At 38.9% G+C, this 13,364-nt stretch overlaps 1 protein-coding gene and 1 non-coding gene across 7 annotated transcripts in view; one reads left to right on the top strand and one right to left on the bottom strand.

Annotated features, from left to right (window-relative positions):
- The window catches only part of TLK2 (tousled like kinase 2), a 107,471-nt gene that overhangs the window by 10,738 nt on the left and 83,369 nt on the right, over positions 1–13,364 (top strand). The gene's annotated exons all lie outside the window — the stretch shown is intronic.
- Positions 9,378–9,484, bottom strand: LOC113265700 (U6 spliceosomal RNA). Its single transcript, XR_003320108.1, has one exon. It is a non-coding gene; the product is annotated as a U6 spliceosomal RNA (small nuclear RNA).

Below are 13,364 nucleotides of genomic sequence, written 5' to 3'. Positions count from 1 at the left end.
GTCATATAGTTGGAACCACACAGTATGTAGCCCTTCAGACTGGCTTCTTTCACTTTGTAATACTTAATTTAAATTTTCTCCATGGCTTTTCATAACTTGTTAGCCTATTTCTTTTTAGTGCTGAGTAATGTTCCGTTGTCTAGATGTACCACGGTTTGTTATCCGTTCACCTCTTGAAGAATATCGTGGTTGTGTTCAAGTTTTAGCATTTATGAAGAGAGCTGCTATAAACATCTCTGTGCAGATTTTTGTGAATTGTTGAATTACTTTTGTTTATTCTGTTTCGTTGGGATTCTTGAATCTGTGGATTGCTGGTCTTAATCAATTCTAGAGTATTCTCAGCCATTGTCTCTTCATATGTTGCCTCTTCCTTACTCTGTCTTCTCCTTTTTGCACTCTGTTTAAACATATTAGACCTCCTTACTGTATTTTCTCTGCCTTCTACTCAGTTTTTTGGATTTCTGGTCTTTATTTCCCAGGGCTGAATGCTGGGTAGTTTCTTCTGACCTACCTTACACTTTATTTTTTTAAATTTGTCTGATCTACGTAAACCTATCCATTGAGTTTCCATGAAGGCTGATTTGTTTCTGGGTCACTCCTGTCCTGTAAAGGTAGCCTGTGCTGCTTGTTTAAAGTATGGGGTGGATTTCCTAGACTCCCCTCATTGGGGAGGGCCTGGGCTTTGACTTCATTCTCTCCCTACACCCCCAGGCCTCCTAAAGTACAGCTCAGTTTCAGAGTTTTACTTTGGAATTAAATCAGCAAATGCCCTCAAATAGAAATAAATTTTTTTTTGAGTGCCGAGCTTACCTTTCTGAGTTTTTGTCTTCTCATGGATTTTGGTACAGTAATTCCTCATTTCACTTTTTTACAGTCAGTAATACAAACCTCCTGTGTAACACTTACAAAGTATGCATGAACTCCTGTGCGATAGAGGGTAAGAGTCCATACCTAGGTTTCTCCCTTGGGAGTTTTCACTTCTCATCTGCTTCCTTACTTCCTATATGAGGTGTTGTCATCGTCATCACTCCTGGCCATTAGAGTCATTTGTGTTATTTCTTATTCTCTGTTTGTTTTTAGTTAAAAATAAAGACCGAATTGAAATATTCCCTAAAACTCTTTTTTAAAAAGGCAAGGAGAAGGGGAATATATATTATCAGTGATTTTGTATTTCAACCCTGAGTCTAGGGGTGATTTGGCTTGGTCAGTCTTGTTCTTCTCTACCTTGTCTGCGTCTCAAATTGCTGGCTGCCTCTTGGTGGTAGGTTTCCTGTGGCCCTAACTGCTACGAGATGTGATGGGAAGGGATTGGTGTAGAATCTGCTTCCTACTGTGGTAGCCATGTCATAGGCTTCATAGGCTATTCCCTTTGACTTTTTTACAGTACAGTTACCAGTTTTACTTTCTCTAATCCTATATATTCCTTCCTCAGACTTTAGACATCCTAAAAATAAAATCATTCCTGGAGTATTGGGTGACTGCCCTACAGAGGGGTTCACCTTCCCATCTCTCTGTTCTCTTTGGTTCGTTTGAGGGTAGTCTGTTGGCTTAGTGTGGGGCCACCGATCTTTATCGTAGGGTTGTCTTAGCCCCTGCCTGCCCCCGGTCAGCTTTTTTGCCCTCAAAGAGATTTTCATAGGAAATCTTGTTTCATAATTTGGACTGTTCTTTTTGCGGCATAGTTAACAGTGTTATATTACTTTGAGGTGTATAATAATAAAGCAATTCAGCAATTCTCCACGTTACCCAGTGCTCATCATGATAAATGCACTTTTTTTTTTTTTTTTTTTAAGTAAACTCTACCCCCAACGTGGGGGCTCAAACTCACAACATCAAGACCAGGAGTCGAATGCTCTACCAACTGAGCCAGCCAGGTGCACCATGATAAGTGTACTGTTCATGGACTTTTCTTGCTTTCTACCCAAGGAACACTCCTTTGCAGATTAGAGTAGGCTAGAGGATCTGGAGTACCAGTGGGACTCTTCTCCATTTGGTTTATTAGTTTTGCCTGTTTTCCAAGGTTCTCATGACTGTACCAGTGTTTTTGCTTTCTTCCCACTCCCAGTACTTTAATTTTCCAGAATCTTATCTTTAAATTTTTTTTTTTTTAAGTAAACTCTGTGCAGCTTGTGGGGCTCGAACTCACGACCCTGGGGTCGCACACTCCACTGACTAAGCCAACTAGGTGCCCCTTATCTTTACTGTTTAACAATGGAAATAGTTACACTACATTAGCGGTCAGATATAAGAGATATCATTCCCCTCACAGATAGACCTTGTGCTGAGGAATGCTCATAGTCAGATGCTCAGTGAAAGAGAATTTTGGTTGTTTTGATGGTTTAGCAACTTAATTGATAATTTCCTGTGCAATTTGGGATAGAGCTAAGAATGAAATTTGCATTGTAATCCTATCTTACTCTTTTAACATAACCTTTTTTTTTTTTTAAGATTCTATTTATTTATTTGTCAGAGAGAGAGCATGTGAGCGCAAGCAGGGGGAGGGGCAGGCAGAGGTGGAAGCAGGCTCCCCACTGAGCAGAGAGCCCGATGCAGGGCTCAGTCCCAGGACCCCAGAATCATGACCTGAACCAAAGCCAGGCGCTTAACCTACTGAGCCACCCAGGTGCCCCTGAATTTGACTACTTTAGAAATCTCATATAAGCGGATTCATACAGTATTTGTCTTTTTGTGATTGGCTTATTTCACTTAGCATAGTATCCTCAAGGTTGGTTCACGTTGTAGCACTTGTCAGAATTTCCTTCGTTTTTAAAGCTGAATAATACTCCATTATGTGTACCACATTTTATTTACCCATTTATCTGTCATTGGCCACTTGGGGTGCTTCTTCCTTTTGGCTACTGTGAATACTGCTGCTGTGAACATGGGTGCACAGATGTCTGAGTCCCTGCGTTCATTTCTTTTGCGGACATATGCAGAAGTGGAATGGCTGGATCATATTAAACTTCATTATTTTATTGGCGTTTGACCCTCTCAGCCGTTATAATTGACAGAGGGCAGCCAAAAATGGTGATTATTTTTCTTTTAGTTCACATCCAGCAAAAGCCTTCAAAGTCTTAGCAATTTCATTAACATCTGTAGAAGAACTAGTAATAATACTCAAACTCCAGTTTTTGCAGATAGTACTATTGGCCTGGGAAGCAGAAGAACTAAGCTGTCATGTAATTTGGTGAGTTACATAGGATAAATAGCCTTTTATTTTAACCAGTTTTAGAATAATAATAGCAAGCTATCCAAATTTGGTGTCCTAGATTTTATTTTAACCAGTATTGCCTTAAATATTAAGTCCTATGAAGACTGTTAGTGTTGTCCTCATAAAGATAACAAGATGTTGGTGTCTGCTGGAATGGGCGCGACCTGTATGACTGATAACTGCGTCTATGAAGAGTAAATACGTGACTTATCACATAAGCTGCTGCGAGAGTGGGTGTTAATTTAGTTCCTGTTTGCCTGACTCCAGAGGAATGCTAAGGATTAATTGTGGAATTAGAATGTAATCTGAAGGGCCACTGATCTCAGGAGATAGTGCCTCCAGTTCAGGATATCTTCTGTTAATGAACTCTAATAGACAGATTTAATGTTCAAATTTAGCAGAAGCTACTAGCATCAAACCAAAACTAACTTATCTAGTCTGCGTTAACGTTCCAATTGACCAGCTAGAACCAAGACACAGAATATTCCATCAGTATCTTATAAACCATTTGTCCTGCTTGTATGCTAATCTGGAAAAGATGAAGGAAAAGAGACATATAATAGCTATATTGAAATTCTAATATTCAAATTTTTCAGCAGTTGAGTTCAGCCAGCTTTTATTGAGGCTGTACTGTGTCTAGGTGAGGTCAGCAGGACGCACTGTGTACTCTTGAGGCTTTTAGAATCAGGCAGACGCAGACCCAGGTGTGTAGGGCGCACAGCTGAGGGGGCTGTAGAGATGCGGAAGTACCGTGGGCCTAAGAGAAGGGAGCGTCATTTGCTCAGGAGTCAGATTGTATGTGGAGAAGATGAGACCTTTTCTCTGTTGCTCAGAAAGATCACATAAGATACACTATAAGCAAACAACCTAAGAAATGTTCTGATAAAATATTATTACAGAATGAGTCACAGAATGATGGTATAGATCAGCTTGGTTTTGAAGCTTAACAGAACTGCTTAGGGTCTAGGGTAGAGGTTCTTTTTTAACGAATTAATTTTGATTAGGAGGTATATTCGGTTAGTACAAAATTCAAAAGATTTCAGAGATACACAGTGAAACATCTCCTTGACACCTTTCCCATGTCCATCTGGTTTCTGTCCCTGGAGACAGCTAGCTATTAGTAGCAGTTTCTTTTATTTATATATATGGTGATATATGTGGTACAAATCATATGTATTTGATGTATATGTGATATATTTATATATTTTACATATATGTGTGTGCGCACACGCACAAAAAATTGGTATATTAGCCCCTTCCGTTTTTAAAAAACAACAGTGACAAGTATATTATATACAGTATTGTATGTTTTGCTTTTTGTGCTTAAAATCTTAGAAATTGTTTTATAGTAGTATATGTAGAGCTTCCTTGTCCTTTTTTCCAAAGGCTGCTTAAATATTCCATTGTACAGCTGAGCCATAATTTAACCAGTTTCCTGTTGATGGACATCTAAATAGAAAACAGGATTTTGTTGATATAAGCACTGCTGTAGTGAATAGCCTTGTGCATAATGACATTTCACACATGTTCATATATACTTACAGGATACATCCCTAGAAGTGGAATTGCTGGGTCAAAAGATATGTGCATTTGTAATTTTGGTAGTTATAGGCACATTCCTCTCCATAGAGAGGAGGAACATATTTTTATATTTGTCCATCGGTCAGTCCGTATATGTATCAACGAATAAAAACATTGGTTTCTCCATGGTCAGGTATGGCAAGGGAGTCCATGGACAGGTGTTAGGGTTCTTGACTCTCATAAAATGGTAGGTAAAATTTGTATATACTTACGGATCTGTCTTAGGTAAAGTTTATATGTATCTTTTTTGGAAGGAAAGAGTTCCATGGTTTTCATACATTCTTAAACAGTTTTGTGACTCACAGTGGGGTTAAAAAATGCTATCTAGCAATTAGTTACCTCAAATTAACACATACTGTCTTTTACAGGAAGTGTTTGAGCGCGTGAGTAGTTACTAGAGATGTTGTATGGGGAGTTACTGTGTAGGAGACTTGCCTCTAATTCCCAAACTTTTATTATTCTTCCCTTTACTCCCAGGGAGGCCATGTTTTAAAAGGTCTTTTTTTGGGGGCGCTTGGGTGGCGCAGCCGTTAAGCGTCTGCCTTCGGCTCAGGGCGTGATCCCGGCGTTATGGGATCGAGCCCCACATCAGGCTCCTCCGCTATGAGCCTGCTTCTTCCTCTCCCACTCTCGCTGCTTGTGTTCCCTCTCTCGCTGGCTGTCTCTCTCTGTCGAATAAATAAATAAAATCTTTAAAAAAGAAAAAGTCTTTTTTTTCTTTTAAAGTGAATTTATTAAGCAATACTTTGTTTTCTTAATTTTATTAATCAGCACTTTTGAGAAGTATGAGATGAGTTTTACTGCAAGGATTTGAAATTCATCTATATGGAATTGATAAAATTTTAGCTAATCTCGAGTCAGTTTGGCATTTCATTTATTTATTTATAGAAGATTTTATTTATTTGAGAGAAAGAGCGCACATGAGCGGGGTTGAGAGGGAGATGCTTAACCAACTGAGCCATCCAGCCTCCCCAAAGCTCTCTTTTTTAATACTGCATTGTTATTTGGTGGCTTATTTTGAAAGAGGATTTTTCTAGAGATGATTTGGAATATTTTATGTGAGGAAAAGTGAGGTGAATATGTATGTCATGCTAGACACATGGAGCAAAATTAAAAGGTCTTAGCTGTTAATAGAACTCAGGAAAATTTTTAAAAATTGTGACATATTCTGGAACAGAACTGGTGGAGCATTCGTTATACAGAATTATTTGTGGTAGATAACTTATTTTTATTTTTAAAAAAGATTTATTTATTTATTTGAGATTGAGAGTGGGGGTGGCAGGAGCAGTGGAAGAGGGACAAGCAGACTCTGTGCTGAGAACGGAGCTGGAGCCCCGATGCGGGCTTGATCCCATGCCCCTGAGATCATGACCTTAGCCAAAACCAAAGAGTCAGGCACTCAACCGACTGAGCCACCCAGGTGCCCTGGTAGATAACTTACTTTAACTAGTTCTCCAAAGTTTTATTTATTTCTGAAGTAGAAGCTTAGGACAAAGTTATTACGGGGTATCCTTGTAGAACTTTTTTTTTTTTTTTAAGTTTTTTATTTATTTAAGTAATTTCTACACCCAGCATGGGGCTCAAACTCACAACCCCGAGATCCAGAGTCACAGGCTTTTCCAATTGAGCCAGCCAGGTGCCCCCTAGAACTTTTAATAGTGACATTTGCTATGATGGGATTCTGCTTTTACTACAAAACCTTTGATTACTGTGAATTCCTTCCCTCCCTCCCTCCCTTTCTGAAGATTTTATTTATTTATTTGAGAGAGTGAGTGAGCAAGAGAGAGAGTACGAGCGGGTGGGCGGGGGGAGAAGCAGACTCCCCTGCTGACCAGGGAGCCAGACACAGAGCTGGATCCCCAGACCTTGAGATGATGACCTTAGCCGAAGGCAGGTGTTTAACCGACTGAGCCACCCAGGCACCCCTACAGTGAATTTCTAAGATCCGGTCTATGTTATTGAGTTCAGATGATATTCTTTCTGGTTATTTGAAGGTAGACTATGGTAAGTTAAATACCACTAAAATAATAATGCAACAAAGAAGTAATAGCTAATAATGCCTCAGTGGAGATAAAATGGAATACTTAAAGAAAAATACACCTCAGTCTTAAGGAAAGTAGAGAGGGAAAAGAAACAAGAAGATGCGACACATAAGGAAAAAGTTAACAATAAGGCAGATTTAAATCCAAATTTATTGATATTGAATAAATCATTAATGGTCTAGCACTCCATTTAGAAGGGAGTGTCAGGTTAGGTCACTGTTATATGACCCATCTGTATGCTGTCTACAAGAAACTCACTTTATTTTTAACCTGCATCTTTGTAATTAAAAGGATAGAAAAAGATACTATATAAACACTGAGAATGCGGGAGTGACTATGTATTAGATAGAGGAGACTTCAGAACAAGGAAAATATTACAAGGGGTAAGAAAGTACATTTTATAATGAAAAGGGATCAGTTCATTGGGAAGACCCCACAGTCCTGAATGTGTGCGCATCCAGTGATAGAGCAAAGCGAAACTGACAGCTGAAAGGAGCAACAGACAAATCCATATTGTAGTTGGAGATTCCAACAGTCTCTTTCAATAACGGATAGAACAAGCAGGCAAAAAAATCGGACATAACTATCAGTGGACTGTACCTAATTGACATTTATAGAATACCATGCCCACATTCTTTTCAAGTGCACAAGTAATATTTATCAAAATGGACTATATGCTGGACTATAAAACATGTTTCAGCAAATTTAAAAGGATTTAAGTTATAAGGAGTACTCTGACTACAACGGAATTAAATAATAAATCAAAAAGAAAAAGATATCTGGAAACTTGCCGAATATTTGAAAGTTAAATAACATACTTCTAAATAAATGTAGGTCAAAGAAGAATTCATAAGGGAAAAAAAAAGAATTCACAAGGGAAATTAGAAGGTATTTTGAACTAAATGAAAATGAATACATAGTATATCAGAATTTGTGGGATGCAGCTAAAAAAGTATTTTAGAGGGAAACTTAAAGCTTCCAAAGAAAACTCTAGGGTGCCTGGGTGGCTCAGTCAGTTGCATCTGCCTTCAGCTCAGGTCATGACCCCAGGGTCCTGGGATCGAGTCCCTCATCAGGCTGCCTGATCAGCGGGGAGCCTGCTTCTCCCTCCACCCGCCACCACCTCCGCCCCCCGCCCCGTATGTGCGCATTCTTGTCAAATAAATAAATAAAATCTTAAATTAAAAAAGAGTCTAAGATTCTGCCTTCAGAAGATTCTGCCTTCAGAACTAGAAAAAGAGCAAACTAAGAAGGAAAGAGAGAAAAAGCTGAAATAAATGAAATAGAAAGCAAATCTGAGTAACCCTGTATTTATTTCTAAAAATTGGATTTGTAGTTAAAAGCCTTTCCACAAAGAAAAGTCTAGACTCACATGGCTTTATTGGTGAATTCTATCAAACATTTAAGGAAGAAATAGTAACAAAATTTCCACAAATTTCAGAAACTACGAGGACAGTATTATCTTGATATCAAACCAGGCAAAGACATGAGGAAAAAAGAAAAGTATAGCTCAATATTCCTCATGAATATATACTCAGAATCATTAAAAAGTATTAGCAAATTGAATCTACACACACACACACACACACACACACACACACTCATATGAAGGATAATACATCATGACTAATTGGTTTAATCCCAGTTGCAAGGTTAATTTAACATTAAAGTCAGTGTAATTCACCATATTAATAAAATAAAGCAAAAAAGCCAAATGACCTTGTAACAGATGCATGAAAAGCATTTAAACAAAGTTTACTAATTTGTGATAAAAACTTTCAGCTAACTAGGAATAGTAGGGAACTTCTTGGTCTGATAAAGGGAACCCTCAATCTGATAAAAGGCGTCTGTGGAGAACCTGTGGTGAACCTCATGCTTAATGGTAAAGATGGGATGCTTTCAACCCAGTGTCCAGAACAAGTCAAGGATATTTATTTCACAACTTCTGTTTAACCTGTTCTGAAGATCCTAGCTGGTGTATTAAGGCAAATAAAAGGAGTAAGCTCACAGATTGGAAAGAAAAAGTAAAACTATGTTTATTTTTTAGATGCCTTATAAATGACATGATTGCACAGGCAGAAAGTTCTTCTTTTAAAACGCTGCTTTAGCTGCATCCCACAAATTTTGATTAAAAAAAGCTGCTAGAGTTTAAATTTAGCTAGGATTCAAGATCAATTTATGAAAATACGTTGTATTTCTGTATACTCGCAGTGTACAGTTGGCAGTTGAAATTTGAAAAGCAATACCATTTGTAGTAGCATCAGGTAATAGAAATATGAAAACATTCCCCAAGAACACAAAAGTGAGAATATTTGTTAGAATTCCTTGTGTTTTTTCCCACTTGATTTTTTATTTATTTTTAAATTTTTTAAATTGAAATTCAATTAATTAACATGTACTGTATTATTTGTATGGGGTACAGGTCTGTGATTCATCAGTCTTGCATAATACCCAGTGTTCATTACAACACATACCCTTCCCAGTGTCCATCACCCAGTTACCCCACCCTCCACCTTCCTTCCCTTCAGCAACCGTCAGTTTACAAAAATATGGAACACTTCATGAATTTTCATGTCATGCTTGTGCAGGGGCCATGCTAGTCCTTTCTGTATTGGTCCGATTTTGGTATATGTGCTGCTGAAGCGAGCACTAGAATTCCTTGTACTAGAAGTTACCTTAATGCTCATTTCATTGATGAGGGCTTTGAAGTACAAAGGATTATAGAATGTTTATTTGTTTAAGTAATCTCTACACTCAGTGTGGGACTCGAACTCACAACCCCAAGATCAAGAGTTGGATGCTCCACTGACTGAGCCATCCAGGACCCCTGGTTTGGCATTTCTGAATTAAGCTCTACACCCAATGTCGGGCTTCAACTCATGATCCCGAGATCAGGAGTCATATGCTCTACCAACTGAGCCAGCCAGGCACACCCTGCATTTTTAATTTAGGTGAATGGTTCAAAGTCTTTACCTTTTAGTTATATCTGAAATATTGCAGCGTTGAATAATCTGACCTCTTTGTGGGGCAAACCATTTTATTGTAATATAAGCTTGACAGTTTATAGGGTGATTAAAACTGGTTGGCTTGGTCTCTAGACTGTTGGTGGGAATGCAAATTGGTACAGCCATTGTGGAAAAGATTATGGAGCTTCCTCAAAAAAATTAAAAATAGAACTACCCTATGATCCAGGAAATCGCACTACTGGGTATTTACCTGAAAAATACAAAGACACTAATTCAAAGGGATACATGCACCCCTCTGTTTATTGCAGCATTATTTACAATAGCCAAACTATGGAAATAGCCCAGGTGTCCATCAATAGATGAATGGATAAAGATGTGGTGTATAGATAGAATAGAATTCAGTCATAAAAAAGAATGAAATCTTGCCATTTGTAACAACATGGATGGAGCTGGAGAGTATAATGCTAACTGAAATAAGTCGGTCAGAGAAAGACAAATACCACATGATTTTACTCATGTGGTATTTAAGAAACAGAGCAAATGAGCAGAGGAAAAAGAGATAAAACAAGAAACAGACATCTTAACTATGGAGAACAAACTTATGGTTACCAGAGGGGAGGTGGGTGAGGAGGTGGGGGAAATAGAGGATAGGGATTAAAGAGTACACTTAACATGATTTAAAAAAAAAAAAAAAAAAGGATGTGCACCTTTGATTGTCCTTCTAGTGATGAGTCCTTTTTACAGTGCTGTTGGGATAAACATTAAGTTGTGCAAAACTGATAGCAATGTGGAAAAAACGAAAAACAAAACTGGTTTGTTTAGTTGGTTAAAGTTTCCTTTTACAGATGGACCTTGAGTATCCTCCTGTACTCCCAGAGAGGGGGAAAGCAGTAACTAATCTTCACTGAGCACCACCTGTATTTCAGGCATTGTTTTCCTCCCTCCCCAGTATATAATAGTATTTTATTTAATCCTTGCAATAGCCCTAAGCTGGGTCTTTTTTCTTAATCACAGTCGACAAGACCAGAGCTCATATATAGCTTAAGGGATTTGTCTAGTTTCATACAGTGGCTCAGTGATTCAGTCTCATACCTATCTGATTTTAAACTGTTGGTACCAGCCGTTCTCAATAATTTTTCTGTTGGTCACACTCCCAGGCCATCCCATTCTTTCCCATTTAGGAAATGCAGTAAGTGAGATTAATTTTTACAGTGCTAACTTTGAATCTGTTCCTCATTTTAAGAGTAAATAACCCTAAAAAAATAGGGATGTAATTTGTGATACTCCTCACAGCTGATATGTCAAGACATTAATTTGTTTCTTTTTGTTTCAAGTAGGCTCCACACCCAGTGTGGAGCCCAGTGCAGGACTCTAACTTATGACCCTGAGATTGAGACCTGAGCTGAGACCAGGGTTGGACGCTTAACCAACTGAGCCACCCAGGTGCCCCAAGGCACCAGTTCTACAGTAGCTTTGGTGCACTTTAATCCAGGTCACTGTCTAGATTTTTTAATGGCTGTACTTAACTCTGAGCTATGAGCCATCCTGTGCCTTAGGAAATAATGTGCTTTAGGAGTATAAGTAACAGTGACCTAGCTAAGGTATTTACATGGGTTATACCCAGTGTACCCACCATCTTGATGATAGCTTAGTAGTGTAATTTTTGAAATTGGAATTGGTGGGTGAGCAAATGAGATTGCCATGCCTTAGTGGAAAATCTCTGAATTATCTTTTCCCAGACCAGATAGGTAGAAACTGGGAACGGCAAAGATGTGTATGTAGGAGGTAGAGTCATAGGTCACATAAACTTAAAATCACTGTGTTAAATTCTAGCTTTTGAAGGGGCAGAGAGGGCATTAGGGTTGTCTGCCTGGCTTGCTTGCTTTCTTTCTTTCTTTCTTTCTTTCTACCTGGCTTTTTACAGATGAGTAAATTGAGGCTCAAAAAGAGCAGTTGACTTGGTAAAGGTTGTGCCACAGTCAATATACCAGTATATTGGGCTCTGCAATAGAAATTTTGTTACAGTTTCTTGTAGGAGATGGCAGTAGGTTTGTTTCTTACAGATTAATTAATGATCCTTTCAAAACAGTAAAAGCCAGAAACTTAAACTTACTGATCATCAGACTTTCTTCAGGGTTATATACTTCTTGGGTATTGGAAATTTGGATTATAGTGATCTTTATATTTTTGTTCTTACGACCATTTCTTCTGTGTTGTCTTAACTGTGAATGTGCCCCCAGGATTTTCTACAGAACTTCTGCTTTCTATCTGTAAATATTGAATTTGTATTTTTTATTTTTTTCAGATTTTACTTATTTGAGAGAGAGAGCACGAACAGGGTAGAGGGAGAGAGACGAGCAGACTCCCCGCTGAGCAGGGAGCTGGACGTGGTACTTGATCCCAGGATCCTGGGATCATGACCTGAGCCAGAGGCAGACGCTTAACTGACTGAGCCACCCAGGCGCCCCTGAATTTGTAGTTTTTAATCTGTGAAGGAGTTTCTAAGCATAAGGTGAAAGGCTGAAGCTAAATTGCAAGCTTTATAATGAAATATGTAGTAGTCTCTATGATTTTTGCTTCTACATATGTTGAAGTCATACTCCTTTTCCTTACGTTTAGTTTTTTAATGATTAATTTTTAGTTATATAAGGAATGCATGCATACTTTTGTAATAATGAGAACTGCATAGAAAACACATTACTGATTTTGGTATGTAATTTTTACAGAAATTGAATCTTACTATTGTTCTGCAACTTGTTTATTTTTCATGCAACAGGTGATTTTGAGATCTACCATTTAGGTGAGGCTACATGTTCTTTAAACAGTCATCCTATAAACACATCTGTTAGGACAGTGTTTTGTCCCTTATTTAAAGAAATGTGAGGGGGTGCCTGGCTGGTTCAGCCAGTGGAGCATGGGACGCTTGATCTCAGAGTCATGAGTTCAAGCCCCACGCTGGGCATGGAGCCTACTTAAAAAAAAAAAATAGGGGCACCTGGGTGGCTCAGTGGGTTCAGTGTCTGACTCTTGCTCAGGTAAGGTTGTGATCTCACAGTCGTTAGACTGAGTGGGAAGTCTGCTTGAAGAGTCTCTCTCCCTCTGCCCCTGCCCCGCTCGTCCATGCCTTCTTTCTCTGAAATAAATAAATCTTTTTAAAAACTAAAAAATATATGAAATGAGATAAAGGATTTGAAAATTAGCGGGAGGGGGGGGGTTGCCTGGGTGGCACAGCGGTTAAGCGTCTGCCTTCGGCTCAGGGCGTGATCCTGGCGTTATGGGATCGAGCCCCACATCAGGCTCCTCTGCTATGAGCCTGCTTCTTCCTCTCCCACTCCCCCTGCTTGTGTTCCCTCTCTCGCTGGCTGTCTCTATCTCTGTCGAATAAATAAATAAAATCTTAAAAAAAAAAAAAAAAGAAGAAAATTAGCGGGGGGGAAACCTCATCCTTCCATAGCCGATCAGGAAGCTGTGGAGGGCGGGAGCACGTGTGGTGCTCCTCTCTGCCCACCACAGTTGCGGTCCCTCCCACGGTTGTAAGGACTTCCTGTATCTAGCAGAATTGCG

Source organism: Ursus arctos, unplaced genomic scaffold (genome assembly GCF_023065955.2).
Source record: "Ursus arctos isolate Adak ecotype North America unplaced genomic scaffold, UrsArc2.0 scaffold_24, whole genome shotgun sequence".
Taxonomy (NCBI): Eukaryota; Metazoa; Chordata; class Mammalia; order Carnivora; family Ursidae; genus Ursus; species Ursus arctos.
The sequence above is the reverse complement of the archived record's forward strand: the minus strand, read 5'-3'. Positions and strand labels throughout refer to the sequence as shown.